Raw genomic sequence first — 9041 nt, forward strand, 5'->3', positions numbered from 1 at the left:
CAGCAACAGAGTGAATATGTGCCAATTCAAAAAACATCACTTATGTCCATTTCCTTAAAAACTACTTCAACCTAATAAACAAGAAAAATGTTTAGACTGTGTGGGATGATTACAAGGAACTGGAGCAAAGGATTTGACGGATATGGGTGTGGCTGAAGACTCCCACGGAAAGATATCTCAAAAACTGTGCTAAAACTGAAACTGAAATAAATGTCAAGGTTGTAGACTAGTATAATGCTTAGATATCATTCTATACTATGTGGTTAAATGACTTTTGACTACTCAAGCCAACTGAAAAGATATCAGTACGTGTATCATATATATTAGGAAATACTCTGTCCAAACAACGCACATCCCAAACATTAAAATAAAAATGCACATACACAATATACTGAAAAGGCCACACTAATAACTAGAACGTGAACAGTTGCATCAAATACCTGATCAGCTTGGCTAATGTTGGGCGCTAACACCAACATTTAGGTTTACGTAAACACCTGTGCGTAAACACCCAGTGAGCTACCTGATCAAGTCGGTGTTGCCCAATTAAAGAAACGCTGCAAAAGCAACGAAGTTAGGCAGACACATAAACGATTTTCAAAAGGTTGCTTCCCGACATGAGCAATACTCGAGCAGACTGATCTTATCGATCGTTAAGCATACCTAGCTTACCTGCACCAAGTACGCGTTCCAAACACTGCACCTTGCTAACGCTAATGCTAGCCGAGCAACAACAAACATCAGCGTTAGCGCCGTTAGCCCGCTTTAAAACTGCGTAAAACTTTTATGTGTTGTCCCAGCGGGCTATCCGAACAAGACTCCGCGTGATAAAGGTTAAATTAGCTACAGTAAGAATGATAATAAGAACACACTGTAAAACTTACCGACAACAATCCGCTGGACAAGCTGGAGTTTAAAAGTTCAAAATGGAGGAGTGAGAATTACGGAATTCCTTGCCTCAGAAGTTTTCCTTCCTTTTCCTGACCTCACGGTCTCAGTTTAACTGTCCTCTTTCCTGCCAACACCAAAGTTATGTTACTTACTCCCAAAAGGATATCGAAAAGATCAACAGTAGAGTGTCGTAAAGGGGTCTTCGGTACTTACTAAGCTGAAAAGTTTCGGTTGAGGCTGTTTCGATGAGCCAGACTATTGCCCAACAATGGATGAGACGGAGGGGGGGCTGGGTGGGGCGGTGACCGAGTTTCTGAACTTCCTGGCAGCGGGGCAGGGCGACCACAGGCCGCAGCAAGCCCGCACAACGAGGAGGTGTTCTGGGCGTGGAACTCACTGTATGTGTCCATATATGGATTAATTACAGCCTACATCAAACTAGTGGAGGAGCAATAGGATAACAGTTTAACCATTTAACACGGGGTATAAAGGAGGAACTGCTCGCCTGGATGACAGACTAACGGGACGGATGAACATGAGGCAGTCATGTTGGACTGTGGTGTTAAAAAAAAGAAGAAGTTAAAGTTCAATTGGTTTCTAGTCTGCTACAAAAGAGGCTGGCAAATAGGCTATAACTTTAAAAAGCATCATAATATTAAGGCACCCGATTGTAATACAGTGTTTTTATTGATTTCCAGCCCTGACCTTTTGTAGGCAAATTTAGTATTTAGTAGTATGTATTATTAGTATGTCCATCTGCAGCATATAATATGAAACTCTGATAGAATTTACCAATAAAAATGAATCCACCTCCGTTTGTTCACTTTATATATAAAACTTTTATGTTTTATACTATATTTTTATATTTATAACAAACAAAAAGTTAATATATATATATATATATTAACTTTTTTTAAGAAGGTGAGTTAAGAATAAATTTAAGTAAGAGAAGCCCTCCGAGATAGACACTGTTCCTGCTGATGCAGCATTAGTTGCACATACACACTGCAACTTCAGCTTCTCATATTTTATTAATATATAATAAACATCCAACTACAGCAGCACTGACATTTCAGATAATGATTTTTTCAGGTAACTAGAAATAGCTTGTACATGTCACACATCTTACAATTTCAAGGTTAAGAAACAGTATATAATCCGTGATCAGTATGCTGTAGTCCCACTCTGATGGTTTGTTGCTTCTGTGACTGATACCATTGAGACGTTTGATAAACACATTCAAGAGCCAAGTATTTTGGCTTGGGCTTAATGAAGTGTGAAAGACATAAATAGATTATCTAAAGAGGCCAGGTGCCACCCCTCCCGCCTCATTTTCCCAAGTTGCAGTCACACACAAACACAGTTGTTTATTCATGACTTCAGATGACAATGTACTAAACAAACATACTACAAGCTAACAAACAGCGTGGTCAGCACGTGTGTATGACACACGTCCACAAGAGAGCTCGCCTCTAATGGATCCACAGTGAACATGCTCCAGCCGACCTCACAGGACTGACAGTTTCTGAGTAATCAGAGACAGAGAGATAATAGTCATTTTCCCAAAATGACAAATGATACTAGCCAGCTCACCTACACATTTTTGCCTAGCATTTATGTGGAGGTGACTGAGGGCAAACACAGATATCGCCTTACAGATCTTAGGCAGGTTGATGCAGGAATACTGAGGCCCGTGGCAATACAAAGACTTCTAACATGTTGACACATACATATTGTAAATATACACTGTTTCCCATTTCGTTTTCAGACCCATTCCTATTTTTATTCCTATTTTCATTTTCCCTGTGATATGTTTGGAGGATATTGATCAATTCAATTTCGAGAAGATATACACTTTATTTATGGAGAATACATCACAATGATTTCACCAGAAGTGTGTGTGCATACAAACAAACAAACTATAACTGGCCACCTCACTTACGTAGCTGATATAATAACAGATATCCAGCTCAGCTCTGAGTAGTGACTTTCTGTTTTAATGAGGAACATTAGAAACCTGTTTGACTCTCACTGGGTTGTTCTGCCAAAGGCTGCAGCATAGTTTCTGTTGCCTACTCCGTGACTGCGGTTGTGCTCCTCTTCAGCTCTGGCAAGACAGTCATCTGTGGGTGAAGTAAAAACTCATTGCTGCCAGCGTGCCAGCGTGGGAACGCCAAAGTTTAAAAATGCGAGTATGCTGTGGAATACAGACAAATCCATTTGAGATTTACAGGCTCCATCTGCGCTATATCAACTCATCTGGATTTTATTTGTTTTTTTTTTTTGTATATGTAAAAGTGCTGCACCGTAAATTAAAGGTCAGCTGAACCTTACCCCAACCCTCTGAGCCTCACCCTTGTGATTGTGTTAACAAATTTAGGTCCCCACAACATCAGTAATATCTGGATCACACACACAGTTATTCTGTAACTTTCTACGGTATGTGTTGTCCCACTGCTGTGTGTGTAAGATACTTCTTTATACCAAAGAATATGTAACAAAGAAGAGCCAGAAAATACTGCTGGCCAGAATTCAAATTGCATATAGTGAGAAAAATGTTGAGACAGACATCAGCAATTCAAAGTGGTGGACACAGAGAACATTACAAACAATGGTGTTTTGTTCTGCGGGCAAGTACAGCTAACACACTTCTATTTGTTGGCTTGAGTAGGTGTTAATTAAGAAGCTCCACCAGTGCAGCATGAATTACAGTCCTGAAGAGAATAAGCTTACAAATGTACTTACAAAGCTCTTAATGAAGGCCTCAGAATATAATTATCTTCTAGAAAGATATTCATATAAATGCTTTTTTTTTAGGTGCAATAATAATTTGTGAAGTAATTGTTTCCTCCATCGAGTTTTGACCACGCTGAAACTTTAGGGTTGTGCATTAAATCCTTGTATTAAGACGTAGATATATCAGTGAACTCATTTGTGTGTAATATTAATTCCAGTCAAGAACAGAGAGGAGCGTCATAGTGTAACAGAGATTTGTTTATCCAATTAATACTCTGCAGAGAAGACGGATTAGATGTGATGTAATGCGCTTGAATGATGAATGTTTGTCCAAGTAACAGCTTGCTGGGAGGACAAGTTTAGGTGTCCTTGAACTTCATCTTTCTGTACCTGTTGGCTCGACAAATGATAAGAGCACAGCATGCTATAAATAATTCCTTCTCATTATGAGCGAGTGCACATGTTTTTCACACACTGAATGTATAATTGAGCACATGCTAATCTCCAGTGTGGCATTAGAAAAATGGAAGGAGGTGGATGTATATTAGTTTATGGGATGTTATGATTTCAAAATACAATATATATATTTATATATATATTATGTTTTTAATTTCACTGACTATATAGATTAGTTGCATTTGTATTCAAAGAACCCAGCATCTTATTGAATAGCAGGCACTGTTCTTTGACGACAAGAGAAACAGCCACAGGTGAGCATCTTCCACAGCTGTGCTATCACCCATTGTTTTGGTGACATGGAAGTTACTGTATGTTACAGCTTCCTGTCAAGGTACTTACTCATACTTTGACGTTGACTGAACTGGAAGCTCCCACACTGCTGGAGGAATTTGTTCCCTGACATAAGGAACACAGCGACTTTCAGTCTGCCCACATTCACCTGACTCATTCTGACAGCTGTCCATGGAGCTGCATGATGTCATGTGCAGCCCCCCCCCCTTTTTCTCAGTAAGACCTTGTACCTCTATGATTAGGGAATGAGTGTGTGGAGATGTAGGCGTCACTCTTCCACGGCGGCGACGCCTCAAGGGGTGGGAAGCAAAGTCAACAATAGTAACACTAATGGTAATCCTCGATAGCATCCCATTCACCGTGACTTTCCTGTAGAGGAGAAAAGAAACATACATTATCACGAGCGGATTAAGGAAAAGTCCCCTGGCAGGACATATCGGGCATGTTTACAGTTAGATGTTGGTGATGTCATGATATCGGAAGTCAGCCTTGCCATGTGATTGGACTGTTGAGAAGGTCACCGCTGCCATGACTCAATTGCTGCTAAACCATTGTTGGCAGTCTGCTGAGCTCCACCTGCTGGTCTAGGCTATGGTGTCAGACTGTTGCCGTCTGTTTGCGCGTCTGTGTGCAACCTCTCCTAAAAAGGGCAGAAAGGAAGCGAGTGAATAACGCTTTTTCCTATTGCTGGGCCACTAAATTCACCTGTATGGTGTCTTTCTTCTGCAAACAAGTATTTGCTGCAGAGCATGAGCTCCTCTTAAAACACTGAAAACAGGAACTGATGATATATAAAAAGGTGTTTATTTTTTTCTATTTGACCTCAATTGACAGACATGTTTCACACATTAGGAAGCATTTAATAGGGTGTTTATAATCATTTTCACGCAGTGATTACTGACTGAAATGCAATTACCAAAAGACCACCAAGCATTTAAAGAAAAAAAAACATTTGTCATTCACAGTAATACTCCAGAAACCTTGTTTTATTCCAATATTCTCCTGGGACATGTTGCCCTAATTTCAAGCTTTCCAAGTGGGATTCAGGCTAAAAGGAAGGTGAAGAGTGTAGAGGAAGCCTCAAAATGAAACATAATGCATTTCAGAGCTGTAATGAGTCACAGGTCCAGACACCCTCTAAAGTGTTTGAACCAAACACTCCGTAGGCTTCAAAGACACAATGTATATGGAGTTAGCGTTTGATGTGTACACGGTCATACACAGCTGGTCATTGCCAGCACAGACAGCTTATATAACATAAGACTGTACCTTCAAGGATGTTTTGTTTGTTTATTTTTTACTTTTTTTTAATGATCAGCACCAGGGAAATATCTGTGCCACAGGCTGTTTATTTTTAACAGTACAGTGTAGATGTATATAGATAGAAATGAGCTTTTATTTGTCATATAAATTCATATGAGAGCCAGAGCCATGCATATTTTTAGGTGAAACTGTTATAGAAATACAGATAAATTGGATGTGGGCCGGTAGACCACTAGCAGCCAAAGAAAGATGAACCATCTAATGTGCCAAAATAACCTACACTTACGGGACACAAAACACAAAACAGACAAAAAAAAGCAACGGAAAAAAAGTCTGAAAATATTCAGTGTCTCTATATATACACTGCTCTGTTAATGTGTGGGTGAGTTTGTAATAACTATTGTGATACTTGTTTGTTTAATCAGCACTGTTTTGCAGTCCAGTCTGTGAATTCAAACGTGTCCAACATCTGCCCTATTCACCTGATGTGGGGGGACCTTCTCCCCATGATGAAGAAAGAGCTCAGTGGTCACTATTCTGACAGCAACAATGACATTGGTGCTGCTGTGGCGACTTGTTTATACCCCCAAGACTTACAAATAAGGGATACATATGCTTCACATATGCTGGACAGATTAATGAGTGAATTTTTCTACCCTTGGCTACAAATCTATCAATCACCCTTGTCATGTAGCGGTGATTGTCCTATACAGCCAAGGAAAATATGTAGGTTGCCAAGTGTCTGACAACAGCCGCCCCTCCAGACAGAGGAAGTATCCCACTGTAATAAAATGGTCTATCCTCTCCTGGAATGAAAAGCACGAATGTCCCTGGGAGTCTACTGGCAAATTGGAAATTGAATCCACTATGTGATAGACAAAACTTCAAAGTGGGGGGAAATGACCTTTTAATATTAATAATGCAGAGAATGATGACATCATCAGTACCTGAGTGGGTCCATGTGAGCCATATAGGAAATGAATAGATGCGGTTACATGAGAATATCAGCTCACCCGCAGCTACATTCACAGCATATTTACTGTAATAAAAATGTATCAAATCAACTACCATGCTGGAAGCTTGAGTCACTGTCTGCTGAATGCTGCTGCAGAAGTGTAGTAATTCAGTCAGCGCTTCCTATCACATCCCACACAGCTGATAATAAGTCAGATGATGTCACAGTGAAATGCTGCCCCCCCCCCCCTTTTTTTTCTTGTCTCTGGCTCAAGCAGAGCCAGTATCCTCAAGGATTGGATTGTTTACTGGCCTGCTTAGACAGTAGCTCAGAATAAGGTATTTTCTCCAAATATAGGAAAATTCAATTACCTTCACAGATCTGCAGATGCCCTTTTTTAAGGCCTCAAAACAGAAGGAACAAGGTGGAAATAATGTTGTTTTTACTGTGTACTCGTCCGTGCCTTGTTTTTGCTACACAGCAAAGTATGGGTCATTGAAAGCATGAAATTTTCACACATCACGGAAAATGCATGGAGGAGAGGCGATGCTCTGCGGCCTGACATTGATTCTTTCCGATGTAAAGACTCCTGGTGGTGAAGATGTCACCAGCTTCATCTGTGGTTTCCATCTTGAGCTATGTTGTCAAACCCTTTCACCTGACGTGCTGCTGTGATTTGAATGGATAATGAGGTGAAGTAGTGAGTGAAGAAGTTTTTAGTGGCACCTGATAGCAACAAAAGCGACCCCCCCCCCCCAATCTCCCGCCCCCACTCCATCACTGCCACACACACACACACCCCTTCAGGGCTTTAAAATTCAAGAAGCCTTTCCTGCAAAAAATAGCTGTGTTTTGAATAATGAATACAAGATTGAAGAAGAGCTGATCCACTGATATGCAAAAATCTTGTACGAAATAAAAAATACACAAACTACAAATGCGACTGAAATGATTATGCATTCAGTGTTTTGTGTGCCTACCATTTCCCAATACTAACATGGTAAACAGCAGTTTTTATTCCACTAAGAGTACTTACAAACCTAAAGGGAATTCAGTGAACATGTTGATCGTCAGAAAAGAGAATGGATAATTACCCATAAATTATCCACAGTGACATTTCCTCGCTGTCTCTATAAATGCAATATACCTGCAAGTGAAAACATCAGTTTGAAGAAGTGATAGCAGGGGCACATAAGGCCTCACTTTAAAAAAGTGTGGGGTAGCTGTGAAGCTGCCTGCTGAAGGCTCTGAGGAGTGAGATACAACATTGAAATACTGCTGGACCAGACAGCAATAAACGCCCAGTCGTTGCCAGGGTCCACCACAGTAAACAATCACGGGGTATCTGTCAGCTGGATGTCTAATCAATCATGAGGATGTGTCCGCTTTAATGCACTGTCAAGAGAGGTTTATGGATTTCTATTTTGACACATCAATGTTGCCAATAATAGGGAATCCCATGCGTCTATTATCAAAGTTTCATAAGAGGAAATAAATTCTGTTCCAGCACAAAATCAATATACTGATTTTTATGAGGAGCATTTTTAATTGACTGATATTGATCACTGGATCACACATCCTTCATACTGTATAAATAACAAATCTTGTTACGTTTGATGGTGAAGACAGTGGAGGATGGATTCATGAGCGACTCATAACGAATTAAAAAATGAAGAATTATAACACCTCAACAGCTACAAAGAAAAAATGAAGACTTACCAAAATATTTTTTTGAGGTTTTTTGAGGAATATAATTGGTTGTTATGCTCAGCAAGCTATGTAGCAGAGTGCTATTTGAAAAATGTAGTCAGAGAACCCTGACATGCTTTGGTTGTCTGGAAGCACTACTTTATTGTGGTCTGGCAACATTTATAAACAATGCAGGGTGGCAGACACAGAATACACTGTGTGCTTTGTTACATGGACTGTATTTGAATGATAGTTTTACAAAACGGTGTCCAGTGTTTGGATGTGTCATTTACGTTGGACATACAGGCCGGTTACTATTTAATATAGCATAATACTGAAAGTTCTCAATTGACCAGTCAGTCTGTGTTCCTGCACCTTCAACTACAAAATCTGGATAATGACTAAAAGCAGAAGATCAGAAATACAAAAAGCTGGAATTAGGTTTTTTTTGCTCAAGTGTGATCAAACTTACTCTACATGATCAGAGAAAGCAGTTTGGAAATCCAGGAAAGGCTCAGAGCAGATCCGCTGCTTCACCACATTCAGAGGAGCCAGCTGAGGTGGATTAGGTGGATGATACTAATGCGTGCCTCCCTTTGGATGTCTACCAGGCAGGGCCAGCTGGGCAGAAGTCTCAAGGCTGACCTTGCAGGTACAGGACTGTATCTCCCAGGGAGCAGTGGGGTATCAAGATGTTGCTAGAGACAGGGAGGTCTGGGCATCTCTGCTCACCCCACTGTGACTCCGACAGCTTGGA

General features: G+C 40.3%; 1 protein-coding gene across 2 annotated transcripts in view; it reads right to left on the minus strand.

Annotated features, from left to right (window-relative positions):
* Positions 1–1231, minus strand: part of ctnna1 (catenin (cadherin-associated protein), alpha 1) — a 63774-nt gene extending 62543 nt beyond the window's left edge. Inside the window, exons 1-2 of one of the 2 annotated variants that reach the window (XM_028415682.1) lie at positions 1105–1231; positions 885–1015 (exon numbers count right to left, since the gene is read on the minus strand). The gene's annotated coding sequence lies outside the window, so the exon portion shown is untranslated. Of the gene's footprint in view, positions 1–880; positions 1016–1104 lie in introns of both variants that reach the window. The other variant, XM_028415684.1, reaches the window with a different exon arrangement.
* Between the last annotated feature and the right edge of the window lie 7810 nt (positions 1232–9041).

The sequence above is a fragment of the Parambassis ranga genome, chromosome 10, assembly GCF_900634625.1.
Source record: "Parambassis ranga chromosome 10, fParRan2.1, whole genome shotgun sequence".
Lineage (NCBI taxonomy): Eukaryota > Metazoa > Chordata > Actinopteri > Ambassidae > Parambassis > Parambassis ranga.